This window comes from Notechis scutatus, chromosome 1 (genome assembly GCF_049901735.1).
Source record: "Notechis scutatus isolate UNSWTSFEM ecotype Mainland chromosome 1, rNotScu1.2, whole genome shotgun sequence".
Classification (NCBI taxonomy): Eukaryota; Metazoa; Chordata; class Lepidosauria; order Squamata; family Elapidae; genus Notechis; species Notechis scutatus.
In genome coordinates this window covers 202,953,453-202,977,217 of record NC_142009.1, presented here as the reverse complement: position 1 = coordinate 202,977,217, position 23,765 = coordinate 202,953,453, and the positions used below count along the sequence as shown (strand labels likewise).

The following is a 23,765-nucleotide window of genomic DNA, read 5'->3' as shown; positions in this document are numbered from 1 at the left end:
GATTTACATTTTTCATATTGCTTTCAACAAAGTAATTATTGTTGCTGAAATATTATAGTAAAGTTCAGTATTCAAGTGAAGTATTGAAACAGGTTTTATAAGCCACCTCTGCAACCTAGTAATTTGGAGGATTATACAATAAAGCCAAAATGTTTTCAGGTTTATAGTAATTAAAAAGTTTTTTTATATTTATAACATTTTTAAATGAACTGTGAAAATGTGTATTATTAGAATATAGTTTCATTTGGGTTTAGAATTTTTTAAAAGCCTCAATATTGGGGAGCAAATATAGTATTAAATCCTGAATTGTGCAGCGGAAAATCTGTATTTTAAATAAATTTGTAGTTTCGGGGAAGTACTTTTCTGGATAGCAACTAGTTGTTAGGCTTGTTTTCTGGACACAGCTATTCAAGGATATCACCTGGGTTGTCTCTTCATTATTTAGAATGTAATAGATGATCTGTTTTTATTTCACTTCTAGGACAGTTCTGAGTTTAAATAGAAAATTATAAATGAATTGATATGTATAGTTATGGTTTCTTATTACATATCTGCTAGTGAGAGCTCTGTGTAAGATTTTGCTGAATGGTACACTTTTCTTGTGGTTATTAAATGGATGCAGTCTAGTCTTGTGTCTGTAATGTTATTGATCTGTTCTGTGTGGGCTGACTGCTATGAAATGGCGATCACTAAGCCATTGAACAAGCAGAAGTTTCCTTAAAAGAAAAATGGCTAATCTTGGTTTTGGGTAATAATTCTGACAAAGTTATAGTGGATTTTAAATAAGTGATATTAGTAACTGATGGTATCAGTAGTAAACTTGCAACTCTGATACTATGGTAGTAAACTTGTAACCATTTTCACTTTCTCATAAAATATGTTAGGATACAGTACTGTATTTAGATTCTTCAGTTGCTTTTTGACAGTAAGATTTGAGATTTTCCTATGTACTTTTTTGTTTATATCTGCATTTTATTTTTAGTCAATATCTACTCTTAATTTTTAACTATTGATGAAGTTCAAGACAATTAGGAATTTTACATTGTTTCTAAAAGATGGATAGCAAAAGCAATTATCAGAGAGATGATACTTAAAGTACCTTTAAATATCCCTTACAAGTTTTTATAACTCATATGGAAACCCATACATTTGCACAAACAATACTATATATTCATATTAGCTTTATTATAAAGTTAGGGATACGTTAATGTAGTGATGATAAAGTTGCAGGGAGTAAAATAAGACTTCAATACTTATTCAGTAAGCTTGGTATACATGTCCCAGATTTCTTCCAAGCAAATTGAAATTTAGGCCAATGGATTACATTCCTTGCTATGTTTACGTTTTTTAATTTTTGCAGAAATGAAAATTAAAAAGTTCTATAGAGAATTACCTTTTAAGTTAACTGCTAGGATGTTCTCAATATTTTCTCTGGTATTCCTATTTTCTAGAATTTCTCATTCCATGTTGATTGTGTTGCTGTAGTAATGGAGTTGTATAAATACAAAGAAAAATACCTTGCATTGCTATTCTAAGGTTTAAGTAGTGATGGAAAACCGCAATAGTTCATTTCACATATACTAAACAGATTTTTCTGATCATATTTACGGAACAAGTCATAGTCTAGTTAACATGAATTTTACACATTCCCCAGTCAAAACCAAATAACATGGGTTAGAAAGTTAAAAGATCTAGTAAATAAAGTTTACTTTTGAGTAAATATAATTTTAAAAAAGCACAATGAACTTGAAAAATCACTAAAATTATCAATGTGGGTCATATTTTTAAAATTTTAGCAATAATTTTTGCAGACTTGCTGAAAACATGCATATATTGAGAAACTTTGAAAACATAAATGCTCATTTACAGTAGGAAAATGAATAAGGGGAAAATATTGGGAGTGGTGACAATATGAGGTAACAATAGTACATTATGTAATTAGCTTTAACTTCAGAAGGTTTAATTTAGTAAAATATCTGTAAATAACATCAACTATAGAATTGTTTCTTATAAAATGTTATAATTGTTTGTTAGCTTGAAATATGTAAGAATAAAACTTTTCACAGAATTCCATAGGCATTATAACCTAGGCCTTGTTCTGATTTTCAGAATATCAGTCATAAAAGCTAACAGCTTCTTTCCATATAATCTCTTAGACACTAAATTATTTTGGCAGATAATCTATATTTCACCAAAGTTAGAGAAACATTCCTAAGAATGTTTAAATAAAACATTCTTAGTGTATAAATAAAAAATCTTATAGGAAAACCAATTGCTTCTTGCAGTGTATTGTTTAGACTTGATATGATATAGTGGGTAAAGAATGTGCTGTTGCTACAGAAACAGTAGTTGGGTATATGAATTCATATAATGTTTCAATCCAGTCAAACTGATCAATCTAAGAAAAGAGAGCAGATGGAATCATTTTTTCTCTCTCCTTGGAATATTTATTAAAGCTATTTGTGTACTTTGTCAGTAATTAAGATTTATATCAGAAGCCCTAGACCATAGGTTACTTGGCTATAATTGTTATGATCTTTAAAGATATGCCTAATATTGCAAGTTATTAATTGTAGGATACAACATGTAACTTTTAAGTTGATGAACACAAAGACTGTCAAATCCATATCACATTAATTGAGCTATCCTTATGCATTTATGAAGAATAAGTAATATAGTTGTATTATCATTTTTATTATCCTTTTTCTGTTATTATCCTGAACAATTGATACAAATTATTGTGTTATATTTAATAGTTTTCATCTATAATAGTGATGCTGCTTGGATTTTTTCCCATGAGTACTTTCAATGTTTTGGTGCTCAAAATATGCTGATTTTAATGAAAATGAAATATGTTTAATAATAAAATGATGATTATGACTGTCATTGGAATAGCTTCTCCTTTGCTGTGTCTTTCAATATATTGATTGGATTTTATGGGGGTAACATTTATATAACTATTACTATATTTGATCTTTCTAGAAAACTATTATTTTACATTTAATTCTATAGATTTGGGGTCCAGATATTTTTAATTGCCTAAGTAATGAATATTACTATCACTGAACAACTATACATAACTTACATTGAAACATGTTATTTTCCTTGAAATATTTGCTATGGTAAAGAGTTATTTGCTGCCAGATTGTTTCCTTTAAGTCCTTTCAGATCCCAATTATGATTTTGGAGAAACTATAAAATAATGAATTCTCATAGACACTGCCGGGTTTTTTTAGGGAAGTATAAGGTCATCACAGAATTTGCCTCCTATTGGTTCTACTATATACCTAGTCATGAAATATGTTCTTGTACATAAGAAAGGTAGCTTTATATTGTCTTAAGTTGGTCATAGCAAATAGCCGTTACTGTCCTGTTACTGTTGAGATGCAGTTGAGTTACGCAAGATGTTTGTTTTCCTCAGATACATCTCCCCTAAAAACTGCTAGGTAGCATTCAATTGTTTGGGGAATAAGTCTGGAAGATTTTAGAAGTTTGAATTATCTTACAATACACATTATACACATTTTCTTGTGAGCTTTACTTTTTATATAGTTATGACTTAGTGATTTTTAAAAATTCTGTGGGGAAATAAAGCATGATAGAGCATGCTATATACGGCATATGACAAAAAAACCTACAACATTATTTGACACTAAGTCAGGGTGGATTTAGATAATACTATTGAAGCATCAATACTATTTTATTTATTAAATAAATACTATTACCAAATACTACCAATATTAATCTTGACCTCAAACTATTCTACAATCCTTGTAGATGTTATGAAACATTCTTTTCATGCAGTCCAGACTATTCAATTCCAAACTTTTTAGTATAGTATAATCTTGCTTTTTTCTTAAGTGATTCATGGGAAACATGGTGCTAGTAGGAGTTGTGAGAACTCAGTTAAATAGAAATAAAATATTTAGGCTTTAGTCTACAGCTGTGTGTGACACAGCACAACTTGGGGAGCTATTTGGAATATTTATTTATTTTTAATTCAGTGCAGATGCTGCAGTGCCATAATATGCTTCCACTTCCTTATGTGCCTGTTTGAAATCATTTGACATCATTAACTGTTAAGAGTTGTACAGCACTTTGCATTCAGTCTCAAAAAAGTGCTTCAAAATATATAGGAGCATGAATTTAGCACCTGTTTCATTTCCTCACCAAAGACTAATGTGTTGCAGTTAGGCACTAATCCACACTCCCAATTTTCTTTTGAGAATTAAATCTTAAATGCTGCATGGTCTTAGTGATCATATTGGTACTAATTGCTAACCAAGAAATGTAGGATTATTGATTCAGAATGAATGCCTAAATATTGTTATAGACTGGTTAAGAATTAAATGATATTGTAGCTTTAGGTCTTATCAGATCAAACTGATAATCTAAACAGACTCAACTGGTTTTCCTTTATTCTTTACCTTTTGGTGTTACTTGCATTAGAAGGCCTTGACATTGTTGATTCCTTTTTTGCAGTGGGGATGTTGGACATAGTTCTTGAGCAGTGGGGGTGGGGCCAGCAAACAGCCTGCGAGAGCCGTGAGTTTAAACCCCTGTTCTTGAGGGTTGGTTCCTCTGTCTAGGCAGATTGTGGAAGACTGTTGAGACACAGAGACTTCATTTTAGTATATTTGGTTTATAACTTCTATAAAATTTTACCTAGTACCTTGCCTTAGGATGCTCTTATATGCAAGCTATAGTGGTACCCTGTGAGGTTCTTAGTTCCTCTTAAAGAATTAAGTTCAAATGCTCTTTGGTTAGCATTGGTTTTTATGCAAATTAAGATGATTGTGCTGCTGTTGAAATAGGTAAGTTTTTCTGAAAATTGTAACTAAAACATAGCAAATTAAAATAAAGCCGCATATTTATCAGTATTATGGGTTTCAGCATATGGTAGTAATTTTGAGGTAATGCAGAATAAGTGGGCTATTGTACATTCAGAAACACTCAGAAGCATGGTAGAATGTCATAATATTGTTAACAGTTCATTCTGCAGACTCTGGATGATATACAGAGACACTCCTATTTAGGGTTGTATTAACATTTTAAATAAATGAGACTATCAATTTCATTTTAGGAAAGAAAAGTTGCCTTTCTCTGATACTTAGTGATGTGAGCACTTGAAGGGACAGAAGTTTTGACAATTTCGGAACAAGATTCAATGCAGAAATAGTCTACAAGCCCACATCCAGTCTCTAGGTCCAAATGCATAATTAGAGAAGTTGTGACAAATAGTGCAGAACAAGTTAAATTATACTAAATTCACATATCGCTTAGGTCTAGATTGCTTAAATACAAGGAACAAGCAGGGTCGCAGTAGTAACATTATATAGACTTTCAATTTCTTGTAAGTGCCTTCCTCTGCCATTCATTACAGAGCTCTGATTTTTTTTTAATGTTTCTGAGCAAGTCTGAAAAATAGTTGTGGATGCATTGTAAATGGGCTCCTTAAAGCTTAACATCTTTTTCGGGTTTATAAGTATTTTTTTTAAAAGTGGCCTGCTTTCTGAATAACAAAGAGTTACATTACTTGTAAGACAGCCAAAACTTTCTGAATCATTTTCAAAGTATATACAGCTCCAAAATATGCTAATACAAAACTGAAGGCTTATGAACCAAGAAGAGAGTTCTTAAAACAACATGCCCTTATTATCTTCTATGCACCATCCCTTCCTGGTATAAATACAATTACTAAAAGTTTTGAGATAGGACTGTAATAAAGTATTTTATTTGCTAATGCCTTGTCTGGTCTTTAGTAGAACAAAATAAGATAATGCTGTAGGTCAGTGATGGCTAACCTTTTTGGCACTAAGTGCCCAAAGCATGCACATGCGCGCACATCCTCAAAATGTAATGTGTAAGCGCCCTGCCCCATGCATGCAGGCGTGACCCCCATGCATGAGTGCATACTGAAGTTTGCTGATGACACAACGGTGATTGAAACAGGAGGTTATACAACTTGCCTCGTGGTGTAACTGGAACAATCTGGAACCGAACACACTCAAAACAGTAGAAATGGTGGTAGACTTGATTCCCCCCCCCCCAAATTTTATTGGTTTTTAAAAACAAACAAAACATAAAAAACATCAAGCTATCTTCCATAGGTGTACATACAGTGTGCTGGTTGGTTTGCAGATTGTTTTGTGCTTCCATTTTGTAGTCTTCAATTACAATTACATTACATATAATCTCATATTGTCAATCAAAAATTAAATACCTTAGTATCATTATTAAACAATCATTTGACTATACTTTTATTCATTCATGTTTTACAAGATAACCATAATTTACTTAATTTATTTTACAACAGTTCATATTATCATCCCAAATCTATCATAAAATCATTTTGTAGATATAATAAGAAAGAAGTACATCTTTGTATATTATTTTCTAAAAATCTACATAATTCATTACTGTACTTTATTGTCTAACCATTGATAGAAAAGATCCCAAATTTTATAAAATTGTTTATCCTGTTGTTCTCTAATTTCAAATGTCAATCTACTCATTTCAGCACATTCCAATATTTTCTTAATGATTTCCTCCTGTGGTGGTATTTTCTCATTTTTCCAGTTTTTAGCAAATACAATCCTAGCTGCTGTTAATACATTTACAATCAGGTATTTCAAGTCTTTACTATATATTTCAGGTAAAATTCCCAATAAAAATATCTCTGGTTTCAAGTCTATATGCTTTTTTGTCATTTTTTCCAACCACATGTGGATTTTAGTCCAGTATTTTTTAGCATCCGCACAAGTCCACCACATGAGCCAGGTGTCTGATGACATTTCCAACATTTTTCGGATTTATTCTTGAACATTCTTGCTATTCGGGGGAAAATGCCACCTGTAAAACATCTTATACAAATTTTCTTTATATGCTGTTGACATTGTCATTTTATAATTTTGAGACCACAATTTTTGCCATTTCTCTAAATCAATCCCATATCCAAAATTCTCCCCCCAAGCAATCATAGTTTCTTTAACTTGTTCTTCTTCTAGTTTAATTTCTAATAAATATCCATACAATTTTTTAATCACCTTTTCATCAGTACCTGTCAATATCTTATCTAAATCAGTCAGTTTATCATAGAAACCTTCTGTTTTAGAATCTTTATCATACCTTGAATGTATTTGCGCATATGAAAACCAATTCATCTTTATACCTTGTTCCTCTAGTTTTTGTATAGATTTAAGTTCACCCTTTTCATTCAATATTTCACCATATCTAACTGTTTGTTCCTTTTTGTATATTATAGGATACGAAAATGCTTCAATAGTCGATAACCAGGCTGGAATTTTCAAATAACATTGTCTTTTAATCTTCTCCCAGTTTAACCACAGAGACTCCCGTATATAATGTCTTCTAAAATACCCCTGTGTTTTAGTTCCTTTGTACCATAAAAAAGCATGCCACCCCAACAACAAATCATGTCCTTCTAATGTCAACAATCTAGTATTTCTTAGTGTTATCCATTCCTTAACCCACATCAGATTTGTAACTTGGTAGTACAACTCCCAATTAGGCAAACCAAATCCTCCTCTAATTCTAGCATCTTGCAAAAGTTTTAACTTTATTCTCGCTTTCTTACCTTGCCATATATACACAGTTTTATTTAAATCTTCAAAGTAGTCTTTCCCAAGCTTAATTGGAATTGTTTGAAACAAATATAAAATTCTGGGTAATATCTTGATTGTTGAAATTCTCCCTATTAGTGACAGTTGTAAGTTTTCCCATTTCGCCAAATCTAGCGCTATCTGCTGTTTAAGTTTAATATAATTATTCTCTTTTAATGTACTACATCTTGCTGTCAAATATATCCCCAAGTACTTGATCTTATTCGTGACCTGAATTTTCAATAGGTCTGCCAGTTCTTCCTTTTATCTTAATAGCATATTCTTTGTCAAAATCTTTGTCTTATCTTTATTTATTTTCAAACCAGCCACCTTTCCATATGTCTCTATCTTTTCTATCAATTTTGATGCTGTTTCTGAAGGGTCTTCTAAGATGAAAACCAGATCATCCACAAATGGTTGCAGCTTAAATTCTTCCTTTTTGATTTTCATTCCTTTTATATTCTTTTAATCTCTAATATTTCTGTTTAACACTTCCAAAGTTAACACAAACAACAAAGGTGATAGTGGGCACCCTGATCTTGTTCCTTTTCTTATATTAATAGAGTCTGTCAGTTCTCCTTCTATCATTACCTTTGCTGTTTGCTTATAGTATATAGCTTCTATTGCTTGAATAAATTTTCTAGCAAAACCCATCTGTTCCAACAGTAATAACGAATCGCCAATTCACATTATCAAATGCCTTCTGTGCATCTAGAAATATCAGAGCCATTTATTTTTCAGGATGTGCCTCGTAGTATTCCAAGGTGTCCAAGATTACTCTCATATTGTCTTTAATTTGTCTCCTTGGCAGAAATCCATTTTGATCAGGATGAATAAAATTATTTAAGTATTTTTTAAGTCTTTCTGCCAATATTGAAGCAAAGATTTTATAATCTGCATTTAGTAGAGAAATGGGTCTATAGTTCTTAATTTGTAATGGGTTGGCCTCCTCTTTTGGAATAAGTGTAATATAGGCTTCTGACCATGATTTAGGTATCTTCTTCTTTAACACAACTTCATTCATAACTTCTAGCAATGGAAGATTCAACAATTCTTGTAATGTTTTGTAAAATTCTGCCAGAAGTCCATCTGGCCCTGGTGCCTTTCCATTATTTTGCTTCTTGAATGCTTCAGTTAACTCCATTATCGTTATATTGCTTTCTAACATTTTTTCAGTCTCTTTAGGTATCTGAGGTAAATTAGCATTCTGTAAGTACTGCTTAACTCTTTCCTCATCAATATTCTCTTGCATATATAATTTCCCATAGAAGTCTCGAATGATTTCCTTCTTCTCTTTGCTACCATGGCAAACTTGGCCTTGGTCATCTATTAATTGCAATATTTTCCTTCTTTCTCCTTTCTCAATTTGTATGCTAACCATCTACCTGGTTTGTTTGTGTCTTCAAAGTAGTTCTGTTTAGCACCTCTAATTTTCTGTGCTAATTCTTCTTTTTCTATTTGACCCATTTTGTGTTTAATTATATCCATTTTTAGCTTGATGTCCTTTTTCTGTGGCATTTTCTGTAGCTCTTTTTCAAGTCTTTTATGCTCATCCTCTAGGGCCTTAGAGGCTAGCCTTTTCATAGTATTCCTTTTCCTTGTATAGTCTATTATCAAGCCTCTAACATATGCCATATGAACAACTATATGCCCAATAATAATAATTAAAAAAAAAAGGGAGGACAAAATTTCTTCAGGTTCTTGTATACCTTAATCCAATCAATAGTTAGATAAAGAAAAAGACTTAAGAAAAAAAAGAAAGAAAAAAAAGGAAAAGGAAAAATTCTTCAGGTTCTTCAACACCTTAATCCAATTGAAAGGTCTCAAATAGAAAAAAGTGCATAATAATAAACCAGAAAGGTAGATGAAAAAACAAAAATACCAGGAAAGAAAAAAAAAAGGCTTTTAAGGCTTTCCCTTTAAAATAAAAAGCAAACGTAGAGATTGGACTTCCAAAAAAGAAAAAAGAAAGAAAAACAAAGACAAGCTCCAACAAAGCCAAAAACCCAAATAGTTATTACAAAAAAAAGATTTTTTTAAAAAAACAATAAAGCTGGTGAGGAGGGATAGCACAACTTAGGAAAAGTAAAAAGGGCACACTGCACTTTGTTTAATTATCCAAGGCTCTTATTATAACTCTCTTCTCCAAAAACTTACCACCTTTTTTCCCCCTACGTTTCAATACCAGACTCCAGCTGTTGATAGAAACCCAGAAGAGCACCTACAATAATACTCTCCCATGCTCTTCCCTCTATCTTATCAAATAGCAATGTCCTTGAAAAAGAGTCTCAGTTCTTTCTTTCTCAGCTTTGTCTGGTCACAGGGAAATAGAATATTTTCAAGCCTCTAGTTGGCAGTGTTACAAAGTTTCTTTGCTCTCACTTTCCCCCTCTTTTTCCGAGCAGGATATAATAAGAATTAATAAAAAAAGAAAAAGATATTTTAAAAAATGAAATAACTAAAAGGAGCCTCTAGCCTAAAATATTACAAAATCAAAAAGGAGAAGAAACAAATAGATATAAACGAAAAAACCAGTCCAGTTTCAAAATACAAGATCATATATAGAAGATCCAGCAATGAGAAAAACAAAACAAAACATTACTTTGACATTCCTGTTTTTAAAAATCGCCGCTTAATCACTTCTGTCAAAACTTTTACAGATTCTTTCTTTTCCTTAGGGTGTCCTTTCAGATCTTAGAATAAAAAAAAAAAAAGTTCTCACCAAACCGGCACACTCTCTCTTTCTGCTCTCTTCTGTTTCGGAGCTGTCCCAACTTCAGCAGCTTTAATGGCTGCCTCTTTGCCGCTGGCAAGAAGAGCTTCTGGATCTACCAGGGACTTTGCAGTATCCCTGGGATCGACAGGATGCGCTCTTCACTTTCACTGTCTCTTCGGGACAGTTTAGATCCGATAGGACCGTCCAGGAGCAAAGATATCGGCAGCGATCTCAGACCTCCAAGATCGCATGCCGCATCGTCGCGATGCCAGCTCCGCCCTCCAGAAATGGTGGTAGACTTTAGAAGAAACCCTCCCATACTACGACCTCTTACAATACTAGACAACACAGTATCAACAGTAGAGACTTTCAAATTTCTAGGTTCTACTATATCACATGACCTAAAATGGACACCTGACATCAAAAACATCATCAAAAAGCACAACAAAGAACGTTCTTTCTGCGCCAACTCAGAAAGCTCAAACTGCCCAAGGATCCAGTTTTACAGAGGAATTATTGAGTCTATCATCTGCACCTCTATAACTGTCTGGTTTGGTTCTGCAACCCAACAGGACAGACAGACTTCAGAGGATAATTAGGACTGCAGAAAAAACAATTACTACCAACCTGCCTTCAACCGAGGACTTGTGAATCAAAAAGAGGGCTATGAAAATATTTACACACCCCTCAAATCCCAGACATAAACTGTTTCAACTCCTACCCTCAAAAGGACGCTATAGAGCACTGCACACCAGAACTAGACACAAGAACAGTTTTCCCCCCCGAAAGCCATCACTCTGCTAAATAATTCCCTCAACACTATTCAACTATTACAAAGTCTGCACTACTATTACTGTTACTCTTCTCATCTCTCCTTATCACTCATCCCCTCTCACTTGTGACTATGACGGTAACTTTGTCGCTTGTATCCTTACGATTTATATAGACTGTTTCCTAGTATGATTTGATTGCTTATTGTACCCTATGACTTTCACTAAGTGTTATACCTTACGATTCTTGACGAATGTATCTTTTCTTTTATGTATACTGAGAGTATTTGCACCAAGACAAATTCCTTGTCTATCCAACCACACTTGGCCAATAAAGAATTCTATTCTACATGAGCCCGTGCCATGCACACACATCCCGTGCATGCACCTTGCTCCCCCACATGTGCACACAATCCCCATGTGTGTGCCCCCCACACACATGTACACTCATTTTGTGCAGCCTTTTGCAAAACCTCTTACGCATTGGACATATTAGTGAACAATTAACATGAACTTTGAAAGAATAGAAAACAAAAACAGGTCTAAACCTGTTGTATTTTTAGAAGCTTAAAAATTTGGCATGATCTCAGAACTGAATCTTTGTTTGATAAATGGTTGTGGATTCTATTCTAAGGTATTATGAGCATAGACTATAACATAATTGAATTATATTGAGGAATTTCAAATAGGCTCAATGCTTATAAGCCTATTCTACTTTTTTTATGAAAGCTAATTGTTTATTGTTCACATTAAAATTTACTGTACAAATAAAGTACAATAGAATAACATAGATGAGATATGAAGTAGAAGACATGGGTAAAATTGGTTTCAGAAATCATTTATATACATCTTCCTGGTCTGTGTCCATTGTTTCCTAAACATTTTTCATAGTAGATTGCCTCAGAATGAAAAATAAAAAGTTATGAACTACAAATTTGGCTGCACAATATCTAGAATGCCATCAATTCTTATTTTAATTAGATTTTTATCTTGCCTTTATTGCTTTATAAGTAACTCAAGGTGGCAAACACACCTAATATGCCTTGTTCCTTTGTTCCCATAGCACATAGCAGCAATCCTATGAGGTGAGTTGGGCTGATAGTTGGCCCTAAATTACCAAGCTAGCTTTCATACCTAAGGTGGGGACTAAAACTCATAGTCTCTGTGATTCTAGGCCAGCTGCTTAATCACACCAAACTCTATTTTCAAATATATTAGCTGATAAATAATCAGAAAACTTCCAGATAGCATTGCTGGATAGAGGAACTGTAGTTAGAGCTTTTGGATAGATTGATTTAAAGCTTAATAGTTCAACCTTCAAATTACAACTCATACAGAGAGTAAACAAATGGCCAACATTTTCCAGAGAACCAATGGTTACTGATTAAAGCAGCTTACTTATTGGATGAAAGCAATGTTTGTTTAGAGGACATATTTCTAATTTTATAGATTTCACCTTTGAAGTCATTAAGACCTGTGAGGAACAATAAAATGTAAAAAATTTCCAATTGTGCATTATGCTTAAATTTATTGGTGATTTATAGGATAAATTTTTGAAACAAGGCCAGATCCCTATGCCTGAGATTACTTGCTAGCCGCTCAACTCTGCATAAAGTCGAAGTGTGTGTGTTCCTATGTGGGATTCTACTCTGAATAATCATTGGAAATCTACATGTTGTGGCTGTCATAAATAGTGGTAAACAATGCTTGCTGGCAAGGCTATACCTTTTTTTCATTGCAATCTTACCCATGTGTCTTTTGTACTCAGAAATCTATTTTCATCTGTAGAATAGGAGAAAGGGGAATAATTTATGCAGTGAACAAATTTTCTGGGAAATCCGCTCACCTAGCATGCAATCATATATAGTTGCTTCTTTGGTTGAAACTAGGAGGATGGAGATCTTATGGTTTGAACTGAGCTTCTAAGCTTTTGTAGTTTCATCACTTTCAAATTCAGGCAAGAGGATAAGTTATGTTCTCATGTAAAAGCAAGAAACAAATGGTTGAAGGCTGTTTGAAACAGTTGCTTTAAAATGCTTTCTTCTGATTTTTTGATAGAATCTCTTGATTCACCACTTGAACATACAGGATGGACAGGCTTCTCCTGCCACATTTCATAACTCTTGATGATTCATGACAAAGTGCAACAATAAAATCTGGAATTAAAATTAAGTTAAATTAAAGTCAGAAAGCATATTACCCTATGATGTCACAGATCATCCCCTATCCCTCCAGAATAACTTGATTTAACAAGTTTCTGAAAGCTATTATTGATGGAGCCAGTCTCACCTCTATGGCGTGGATTGTATTCATGAGGATTGAGGTCATCATGGAAAAACAGTGCCTCTGAGCCTCAGCTCTCCTCCTGAAAATGGGGCACTATTAAGAGGTTCTTCCATATCTGGTAGATCAACTTTAATTTGAAAATGTAGTCGTGAAGGCACCCTTCCATATACAAATTTATATATCTGAACAAATTAGATTAAGATAACACATTTTAAAAATGCTGTCTATTACCCTCAACTTATATTTTAGAGTGGGGAATAATTGTTGTCAACTGAAATTTTTGATATATTTTTTTTCTGTATGTGTGAGAAGATAAAATTGGGGCCTTGGTATTGTTGGGCACAACTTTATCCCTGTAGTTCAGCTGATTGTAACACTGTCTTGAAATCTTGTAATTTGACCAAGAAGCAAAATTAACCCTATTAAGAATATTCAAAGAAATACCATTGTTCAGAACTCTGATGAAACTCATGATGCATTTGACACTAGGCATTGAAAGAACTTTGAAGCATGCATTGCTTAGTACTAAAAAAAATATTTTTTAAAGCTATAGTAGATTTCTGAGAATTAATTTGCCACTGACATTTGCAATTAGAGCAATCATTGCAAAGCTGTAATTTAAAACCATCAAAGCTAATATCAGACAAATAACTACTACCATGCCATAACAATCAGAATAAGCAGCTTTGTTTTATTTAATAATAAGTAATAGAACAGTATTTTTGCTAATCTGTCTTCCTGTCAAATGATTTGATTGGATTCCACGTGTACCATTTCTTTCTCCCAGCTGAGAAGTAAGGAGGAATAATTCCTGTATCTCTGTAGGGTTTTGATAGACTGCATGCAAGATAACAGGGAGGTGTTTTTGTTAAATTGTCAGCATTAAGGCACCAGTTTATTTTCTGTGCATAAAACAAAATGCTAGGTTGAGAAACTGTTGAGTTGCAGAGAAAAAGGCTGGAAATTATATGTGTCCCTTTAAAAGCTGCATGTCTTTGTGATGAATACAGATTCTGTGACATCTTGTGTATATTTTGTGCAGCATGGTTTGTGTAAGGTAATATATATTAGAAAGAAATTGAGAGGTTTGTGTTAATTGTCTGCCATTTATTCCTCATTGTTTGAAGTGTGATTATTTTTTTCTTCCTATTTATCTTACCCTCACCCAGACTTAAAATCTCACTCCTTGAGTCTGCCTTTGCTTGTTTCATTGATTGAAGGTCAAAGGAGCAGGAGGAGGAAGACAGAGCCTATACAATATAGTGCTTCCACAGGAAATTGATGGAGGCTGAAAACATATTATAGAGGATTGTTGTAATATGATCACACACATCAAACTCTAAGATTTCACTGAGTGTCTGTACATGGACAGAGTGCAAACCACATAAAATTGAGAGTTAGCCTGGCTACATAAAAAAAAAACCTACCAAACTTTACTTATCATTGCCAGCTCTTCCAATGCATCACTTTCTTGTTAACCAGATGAATATATGGAAATAAAAGGATTAGTTAATGAATTTTGCCTAGTGCAGATTCTGATAGAGGTGAGCCTTATGTTACATTACAGATTCCCTATTGAGAGAAGATATTGCAAATTTGCTTTTGGGTAGATTGATTTAAGTTAAGGATAGCCTGAATCTTATTTCTTGTTTACTAGTACTTGGGGAAAGTTGACTTTGAATTGCAGGGATTAGGAAGGATAGAGGTAATAATCAACTTATGACCACAACACACTGGAATTTTGCTCATTAAATCATGCAAACATTGTATTATCAGGTGACCTGACCCAATTTTATGACCATTTGTACTATGGTTGTTTTGCAAATCACCATGGTCATTAAGCAAATCACTGGTCTTTAAATCATTTGGTTATTAAGCAAATAAAAGGATAATATTATCTCAGGGTTGAAATGAAGGGCCCTTGGTACTCTCTAAGCTTGGGGTTTTTTGGTTTTGGTTTTACAGATGTTTCATTACCCAAACTAGATAACATATTCAGTGCTAGTGATGATATTATCTAGTTTGGGCAATGAACCGTCTATAAGAAATCAACCAAGCTCAGAGAATACCAAGGATCCCTCATTAATCAAAGCCTGCTTCCTAAATTGATTTTTCTTGTCAGAAGCTGGCTAGGAAAGATGCAGGTCACAATCCCATGACTGCAAGACTGCCATCATCCTAAATGTGAGCTGATTGCCAAGTGCCAAAATTGCAATCATGTGACCACAAGATGGTGTTACAGTCATAGCCTTGAGGATGGATTGTAATTTTTTCCAAGGCCATTGTAACTTTGAACTATTATTAAACAAATGGTTGGAAGTCAAAGACTACCTGTAATTGAAATGGGAGGGAAATGTATTTGATGTTCAGAAAATCTGTGCATTAAAACAACTATTGATAAATTGTTTTCAAAGCATGCCTTTCTCCCTCGAGCCGCTCGGAGCATCCAGAGACTGGGATGTGCTTCTGAGTCCTCTTCTTGCAGGCTGAGCTTTAGATGAGGAAACACTCCGCCCCCCTCACGTGGCATCGCGCAGCGTCTCCCCAGTCTTTTGCTCAGCCTCGAAGAGTCAGGCTGTGTTTCAGAGAGCTCCTTGGCTGATACACAGAATTCTTTCCAATTCCAACCCTCTCTTCTTTATAAGGTTTGCTTTTCCTTCCTCCTCCTGCGCAAAGGGTCTGGACTCAAGGGAATTTTTTCCCCGTCCCTGGGGCGAAGCTGCGGGCTCGCAGCACTGTTAGCGTGACCCCCCACCCTTATCAGATCGTCGCTGCCTCCGCGTTGCCTCGTGGCACGCTTTTTCGATTATTGCTGGATTCCCCCCCACCCTAAACGCCGACCGGGAGGGTCATCGCCCCTAGGGCCCTAGGCGCGCTGAGCTGACCAGCCAAGCCCTCCTTTTCCGTCCCAAAGGCGTCCCGACAGTTCAGCTCGCGGCCGCCATTTTGGCTCCGCATCGTGGTCGGGCGCCATTTTCGACTTCTATATAATTTATAGCTGCGGTGAATTGGAGCTCCAGGCCTTGGGTCAAAGCTTAGCTGCCCATATTGATCTGCCTGGCTCGCTCTTTTTATTGCTTGTTGGCCTCCCGCAGCCCTTTTTGGGGCGAAGCTGCAGCCCCCCCCCCTCCGGTTTTCTTTTTCTTGTCTGGAGGCCTGCTGCCAGAGGCCCTCTCTTCAACTCTAGGCCTCAGGCGTTTATTTGACTGATCCAGCCTATACTGAGATACACCTATAGTTCTCCCTGTTACGGTTACTGTTTATATATAAATATAAATATAAATATAAATATAAATATAAATATATATATATATATTTAATACAAAATACAAAAGAATAAAAAAAAAATTTGTACATCAATATTTCTTGTAGATATATAAATATATACAGAGAACCTGTATATACATCTGGTATAAAAAATAAAAAAAATAAAAATAAAAATAAATAAAAGGAAAAGAAGAATTACAAATTAGAGTATATATATTTCTGTACATACTATATTACATAGATACCTTACTGTCTGTTATCTCTGTACATAGCAAATTCCAAAAGGGGGAGCGGGCCAGCTTCATCCTCACCCGGCCTCATCCAGGCCTGATCTGGGCGAGCCAACCGCCCTTGCTAGTATTTATTATCTAACATGGCAGACGACAATCCCTCTAAACGTCCTTCTTTGAAGGCTAAGGCAAAGTCCCACTACTTGCGCAGGCAGGACAAGGAACCTAAGGGCTCTAGACAGGACAAGGAACCTTCCAAGGCCTCCCAACGTGACGCCTTAAGGCGCCACAAAGCGTTGGAAAAAGAGTTTGACAGGCGTTCAAGGGAGTCCCGCTCGGAGCCGTCAATACTTCCTCCTCCAACCCCCCCTACCTCTACTCAACCTCTCCCCCCAGACCCTTCTTCCCTACCTAGGCGCAGTTCGCTTCAGGGTCTTCCGACCCCTGGACCTCCGATTAGACGGACCCCCGAAGCCACTTTTACACCCACGGCTGCTGGTCTGCGCCAGGATGAACCCTCTACCTCCGAGGTTCCAGCTCACATCAGGGCTTGGATGGAATCAGCCATCCGCCAGGGCATTGCAGAGGGACTACAACACATGACCAGATCAGGCTTCTCTCCACGAGCCTCCGAGCACGACTCTTTATCCATCAGATCCCTTCCACAACCGGTCCCCCCGGTTGATCAGGTACTCTCTCAGAGGGACAGCCCTCCTTCGGTTGGGGCCCAGGTGGAGGAGGAAGGGGACTTTGGGGATTTCAGGGAAGAGGAAGAGGACTCCCGGATGGGATCCTCCCGCTACAGTGAACCCCTCTTAGAGGCTGACATCATGGAGGGGGAGATGTCGGAGGACGAGGGCACTTCCCCCAACCAACCCACTTTTGGGGGGCTGTTCAAGCCGCATATGTTCAAGTCCCTCCTCCTTAAGGCCAAGAATGTCTCTGGCCTTCTTCCCCAGTCCCCTACTGACTTCCCCCCCGTCCCAGAGGGCCCAGAAGACTCCATTTTCACCCAACCAGTGGTGGAAGCTGAGGTCATCCCATCCCCTCCCATCTTCGTAGATCTGGTAGCGAAACAACTTACCTCCACAGGGACCCCTCCTACACCCTCTAGCCAAGACAAGAGATTCTTTAATCTCGATTCGGCACTGTCTAGCCTTCTGAACATTCCGGAGGTTGATGACCCCATTGTGGGTCTGGCTTCCTCCTCTACCCCTAGTGAGGCCTTAGAGGCCTTGAAACCTGAGGACAAGCGGGCGGAGCTGGCGCTGCGCAGGGCCCACCTATCTGACGCCTGGGCCATTAAATCAGCTACGGCCGCTTCATTTTTCACAAGGTCCTCTATCCGCTGGCTACGTCAGCTCAAGGAACACGTCCCCGCTTCCAATCTGAGAGCACACCAGGACATAGCGAAGTTAGTGGCTGCAGCCGAGTTCTCTGCTGACGCCACTTACCAGTCGGTAAAATTCTCTTCCAGGGCCATCACGTCGCACGTCACGGCTCGCCGCCTGCTATGGCTCAAACACTGGCAGGCGGATGTAAAGAATAAGGTCAAGCTGGCCACTGCTCCCATTAAGGGAGATAAACTGTTTGGCCCGGCTTTGGAACCCCTGCTGGTCGAGGGCCGCAGTAAGAGAAAGTATCTGCCCTCCCTTTTTCGAAGATCGGAGACGAGGGGCTCTCAGCCCTTTCGGAGGAGCTTCCCCCGCCCCTTCTACCAACCCCCCTTCCCGCCCAGATACCCCAGACCCCCTTCCTTCCGATCCCAGGATCGCACGGACTCGGGTGACAGAACCAGACGCGGTGGCAGCTATAAGAGACCCTTTTGGGGATCGGGAGGAAGGCCCTACCGCAGATCCAGGTAGAGCCTCTTCCTCCCTCCCCATTGGCGGCCGCCTCAGCCACTTCGCCTCCCAATGGGACATATCCACATCCGATGCATGGGTTAGGGACACAATCAGGTTTGGTCTCACCCTGGAGTTCAAGTCCACCCCCCTGATTGTTTCATCCTATCCCCCACCTCAAGGGATCCCACCAAACGTGCACTAATGGATGCAGCCATCCATCATCTGCTTGACATCCAGGCCATTCAACCTGTCCCTCCGGCTCAGAGAGGAAAGGGATTTTACTCCCATCTCTTTGTGGTGCCCAAACACTCTGGGGGCTGGAGAGCCATCCTAGACTTGAAACGGCTCAACCGTCACCTTATCCAGCGCAAATTCAAAATGCACACCTTGCAATCAATTCTCTTAGGCACCAGGCGGGGAGACTGGTTATCTTCCATAGATCTTTCGGAGGCATACCTCCATATTCCAATCAGGCCCTCTCACCACAAATTCCTCAGGTTCTGTTATAATAGCCTTCACTATCAATATGTGGCCCTACCCTTTGGACTGGCCTCGGCCCCCAGGACCTTCACCAAGGTCCTTGCGGCCCTGGCGGCTCATCTCAGGAGCGTTCCCGTCCACCTCCACTGCTACTTGGACGATATCCTTATTCTATCCCCGTCCAAGTCCCAGGCAGTCAGGGATACCAGAGTCACCGTCTCTGCCTTACGGGCACACGGGTTTCTAGTCAATTGGCAAAAGAGCCAACTTACCCCATCCACCCGAATCAACCACTTGGGTGCCATAATTGATTCGGTTTCAGAAAGAGTTTTCCTCTCTCCGGAGAGGTTCCTTAGCATTCAAGCCCTGGTCAAACAGATTAGGCGTTCAAGGAGGGTGGCCTTACTTGACCTCTCTAAATTGTTGGGCAAAATGGTGTCATGCATCTCTATTATTCCCTGGGCCCGTTTACACAGCAGATCCCTTCAGTGGTTCCTGCTCCCGTTCCAAAGATCCGGAAGAAGCAACTCGAAGGCCAGAGTCAAGGTCCCTCCAAAGGTCCTCACGTCTCTTCTCTGGTGGACCAATCCCGCCATCAACAGGGGCCACCTCTTCGCGGAACCTCAACGACTCACCGTCACTACGGACGCAAGCCTATCCGGTTGGGGCGCTCATGTCAACTCGCTCTCGACACAGGGCAAATGGTCGCCGATCGAGCAAAGATGCAGCATCAACTGGCTAGAGCTTCACGCCGTCCACCTGGCCCTGCGCAGCTTCCCTCAGGTCCGCAGACATCACGTTCTCGTTCTCACAGACAACGTCACGGCCAAGGCCCATATCAACAGGCAAGGGGGCACCCAGTCCATCCAGCTAATGAGGGAAGCCGAGTGCCTTTGCCGCTGGGCAGAATCCAACCTCCTATCACTAAAAGCCGAACACATCTCCGGAATAGACAATACTCAGGCGGACTGGCTGAGCAGGGCCACGGTGGACCAAGCAGAATGGCGTCTCCATCCATCCCTATTCGAGGAAGCGTCCAGAATATTCGGCCTACCAGTGGTGGATCTCTTCGCTTCCCCGTCCAACACACAGCTTCCACGGTTTTTCTCCCGGTACCCGTCTCACGGGTCGGAGAATCACAACGCTCTGCGCTGCCCATGGCCCCCAGGGCTCCTATATGCCTTCCCTCCGCTCCCGTTAGTTCCCAGAGTCATACAGAAACTCATTCAGGAGAGGGCAGACCTTCTCCTGGTGGCTCCCTATTGGCCCAGGCGACCGTGGTTTGCGGACCTCCGCAATTTATCGGTAGCGCCCCCATGGCGGATCCCCCCGGACAGGGTCTCCCTCTCTCAGGGGCCCCTTCTGCATCCGGAGCCTCAATGGCTCCAGTTAGCCGTCTGGAGGTTGAGCGGATCCGTCTGACTAGTGAGAAACTCTCAAGTCAAGTCATCGACACTATTTTGGCTGCCAGGCGACCCTCCACTACACGAATTTATGATGCCACTTGGAAGGGGTTCTGCAAGTGGTGTAGTGGGTCCCAGGTTGACCCCCTCTCTCCCTCTGTGGCACAGATCCTGGAATTTCTTCAGGAAGGCCTTCGCAAGGGGCTTGCACCTAACACCCTGAGACGACAAGTTTCTGCCCTCTCAACCGTGGTCTCCTGTGATAACTATGGTTCCCTTTCTCATCACCCCCGGGTTAGATCTTTCCTTAGGGGCGCCACCAACCTGTGCCCTCCCATTGTTCACAGATTCCCCACGTGGGACCTCAACAAGGTCCTCGTTTCTCTTACACGTCCTCCGTTTGAGCCTTTGAGGGATTCATCCCTTCAGTTTCTCACCTTTAAGGTAGTTTTTCTAGTAGCTATTACTTCTGCTCGTCGAGTTTCGGAATTAGCAGCTCTGTCAGTCAGGAGCGATCTATGCATGTTCCACGCAGACCGGGTGGTCCTTCGTCCCGACCCCACCTTCCTACCCAAAGTTAACTCTCCCTTCCATAGGTCACAGGAACTGGTTCTACCAAATTTTTGCCCTAGGCCCTCCAGGGACAGGGAGGTCCTCTGGCACACCCTAGATGTTAGAAGGGCCTTGCGTATATATATTAAGCGCACTCAATCCCTGCGAAAGTCGGAATCCCTCTTCCTATCCTTTCAACCCAGGACACTGGGGCTCAAGGTTTCTCCTTCCACCATCAGTCGCTGGATCAGGGCGACTATTGCCAGGTGCTACCTTTCCCATTCTCTGCCCGCGCCTGGTGGAATAACCGCCCATTCCACCAGGAGTGCAGCCACCTCGGCGGCCTGGGCCACGCAAGCCCCCATCGCTGATATTTGTCGGGCAGCCACCTGGGCCTCTCCGTCCCCGTTTATCAGACATTACAAAATAGATACGTACGCCTCAGCGGAGGCCTCTTTTGGCCGACGGGTCTTACAGAGGGTCATCAGTGATCCGGAGGGGCCTTCGGGCCAGACGGAGTCCCACCCGTAGGACAGCCAAGCTTTGGTATGTCCCAGTCTCTGGATGCTCCGAGCGGCTCGAGGGAGAATGGGTGTTGGTTCTTACCTGATACGCCCCTTCTCGGCGAGCCGCGAGGAGCATCCAGCCCCACCCTAGTTTCTCCGTCTGGTGGGGACTCTTGTTTCAGCCAAGGAGCCAATAGTTGATTAGAAGGAATTAATAACCTCTCTTCTCGTTATCGCAAAAAACTGGGGAGACGTTGCGCGATGCCACGTGAGGGGGGCGGAGCGTTTCCTCATCTAAAGCTCAGCCTGCAAGAAGAGGACTCAGAAGCACATCCCAGTCTCTGGATGCTCCTCGCGGCTCGCCGAGAAGGGGCGTATCAGGTAAGAACCAACGCCCATTCTTTTACCTGACAAGTTTGTAAAGGGAGAGCAGTACTCTAGATCAGGGCTGTCAAACTCCTGGCCCGTGGGCCGTATGCATCACGTTTTGTCTATGTTCACACCTGATTTAGCGAAAGTGGAAAAAATCCCAATAGATGCCACTATGGGATGTGAGTTTGACACCCCTGCTCTAGATAGTCTAAACTTTTTAACATCAGGCATTTTTCAGATGGGTCTTCCTTTGTGGTTAACTCTGTTTAAGAGGGACTGTTTTGTTTTTCATGCTTGTTGTATTACGAAAGACAGAACTCTTAATATTTTCACTGACTTGCCTGTAAAATAAAATTGTTAAGACTACATGAAGGTAAGGAATATCTTTTTCCTGTGGTTTAAGTACTGATTGGTTGGTATCACATTATTGCCTTTGATTTTACTATTAAGTAAGAATATTCCAATGCCCAATTATTTTTAGAGGACATTAATTGCCCAAATATGCAAGTGATGTTTTTGAAATACTTGCATTAATTTAATTAATTATGAAGCAGTTTGGGTTGTTAAAATGCAGACCTACACAGGGCAAATAGCCATAACAGCACTTAAAAGAATGGTGCCAAGGCCTTGACGTAACATTGAAGGTACTAGATTACCTTTTGGATTGTTGTGGACTTACTGCATTCATTGTCTTAAAACTCTGCTGAAGTCCCAGCAAGGAATTTGTTACAATGGTACTGAAAAAAGTGACTTATGACCATTTTTCACACTTGCAGCATCCCCATGGTCACATGATCAGAATTCAGAGTTACCAATTCCAGTGCTTGGTAGTTGGCATGTATTTATGACAGTTGCAGTGTCCCGAGGTCATGTGATCAACTTTTGCAACCTTCTGACAAGCAAAGTCAATGGGGAAGCCAGATTCATTAACAACCCTGTTATAATTTAATAACTGCAGTGATTCAGTTAATAACTATGGCAAGGAAAGTTGTAAAATGGGGCAAAACGTAACTGTTTCACGAACAGAAATTTTGGACCCAATTGTGGTCATAAGCCAAGGACCATTTGTAATTAATGTCTGATCACTTTCTGATATATCACATACTGAATATATCATTTGTTTCTGTACACTATATAAAGACTACCCCTCTTAATGTTTTTTTTTTTTTTTTTGCTTGAATGACTTGGTGATTCATATTTTCAGGTATGCAAAAAAAGCCACTTTGCAAAAAGGTAAAAGTGTGTTCTCCCATAATTAGGGAATAGGTCTTCATCTCCATGGAAGTTCAGAGTGCCTGAGTTTCAAGGCAACACTTAAAATGATTAATTTCCATGTATTAGATCAGGGATCCCCAACCTCTGAGCTGTTTGCAACCTGGCGATCCCATGCACGGGCATCCCCACTTGTGTGGAGCAGTGGGCAAGCACATGCAAGTACTCTCCATTTGCTTTAACCCTAAACATCCCCCTCTCCTCCCCCTTGCCAGTCCACAAAGCCAGAGAGGTTGGGGAATTCTGCATGAGATTATTGTATTACACTAAAACTGAAGTGTATTGTCTTGGTGACTGAATTAGATGATAGAAAAATCTGTAAATTCTTCATCCATCTGGTTCTTTTCTACTATGCATCTGATTGCAAAGATGGATTGAAATTTTATAAATTAAGATGTAGAACTAGTTTGCAGTACCTTAAATTTGTTTGTATTAGGATGAG

The 23,765-nt window shown here is 39.2% G+C and overlaps 1 protein-coding gene across 2 annotated transcripts in view; it reads left to right on the top strand.

Annotated features, from left to right (window-relative positions):
- The window catches only part of ACVR2A (activin A receptor type 2A), a 71,249-nt gene that overhangs the window by 1,984 nt on the left and 45,500 nt on the right, over positions 1-23,765 (top strand). The window lies entirely within an intron of this gene.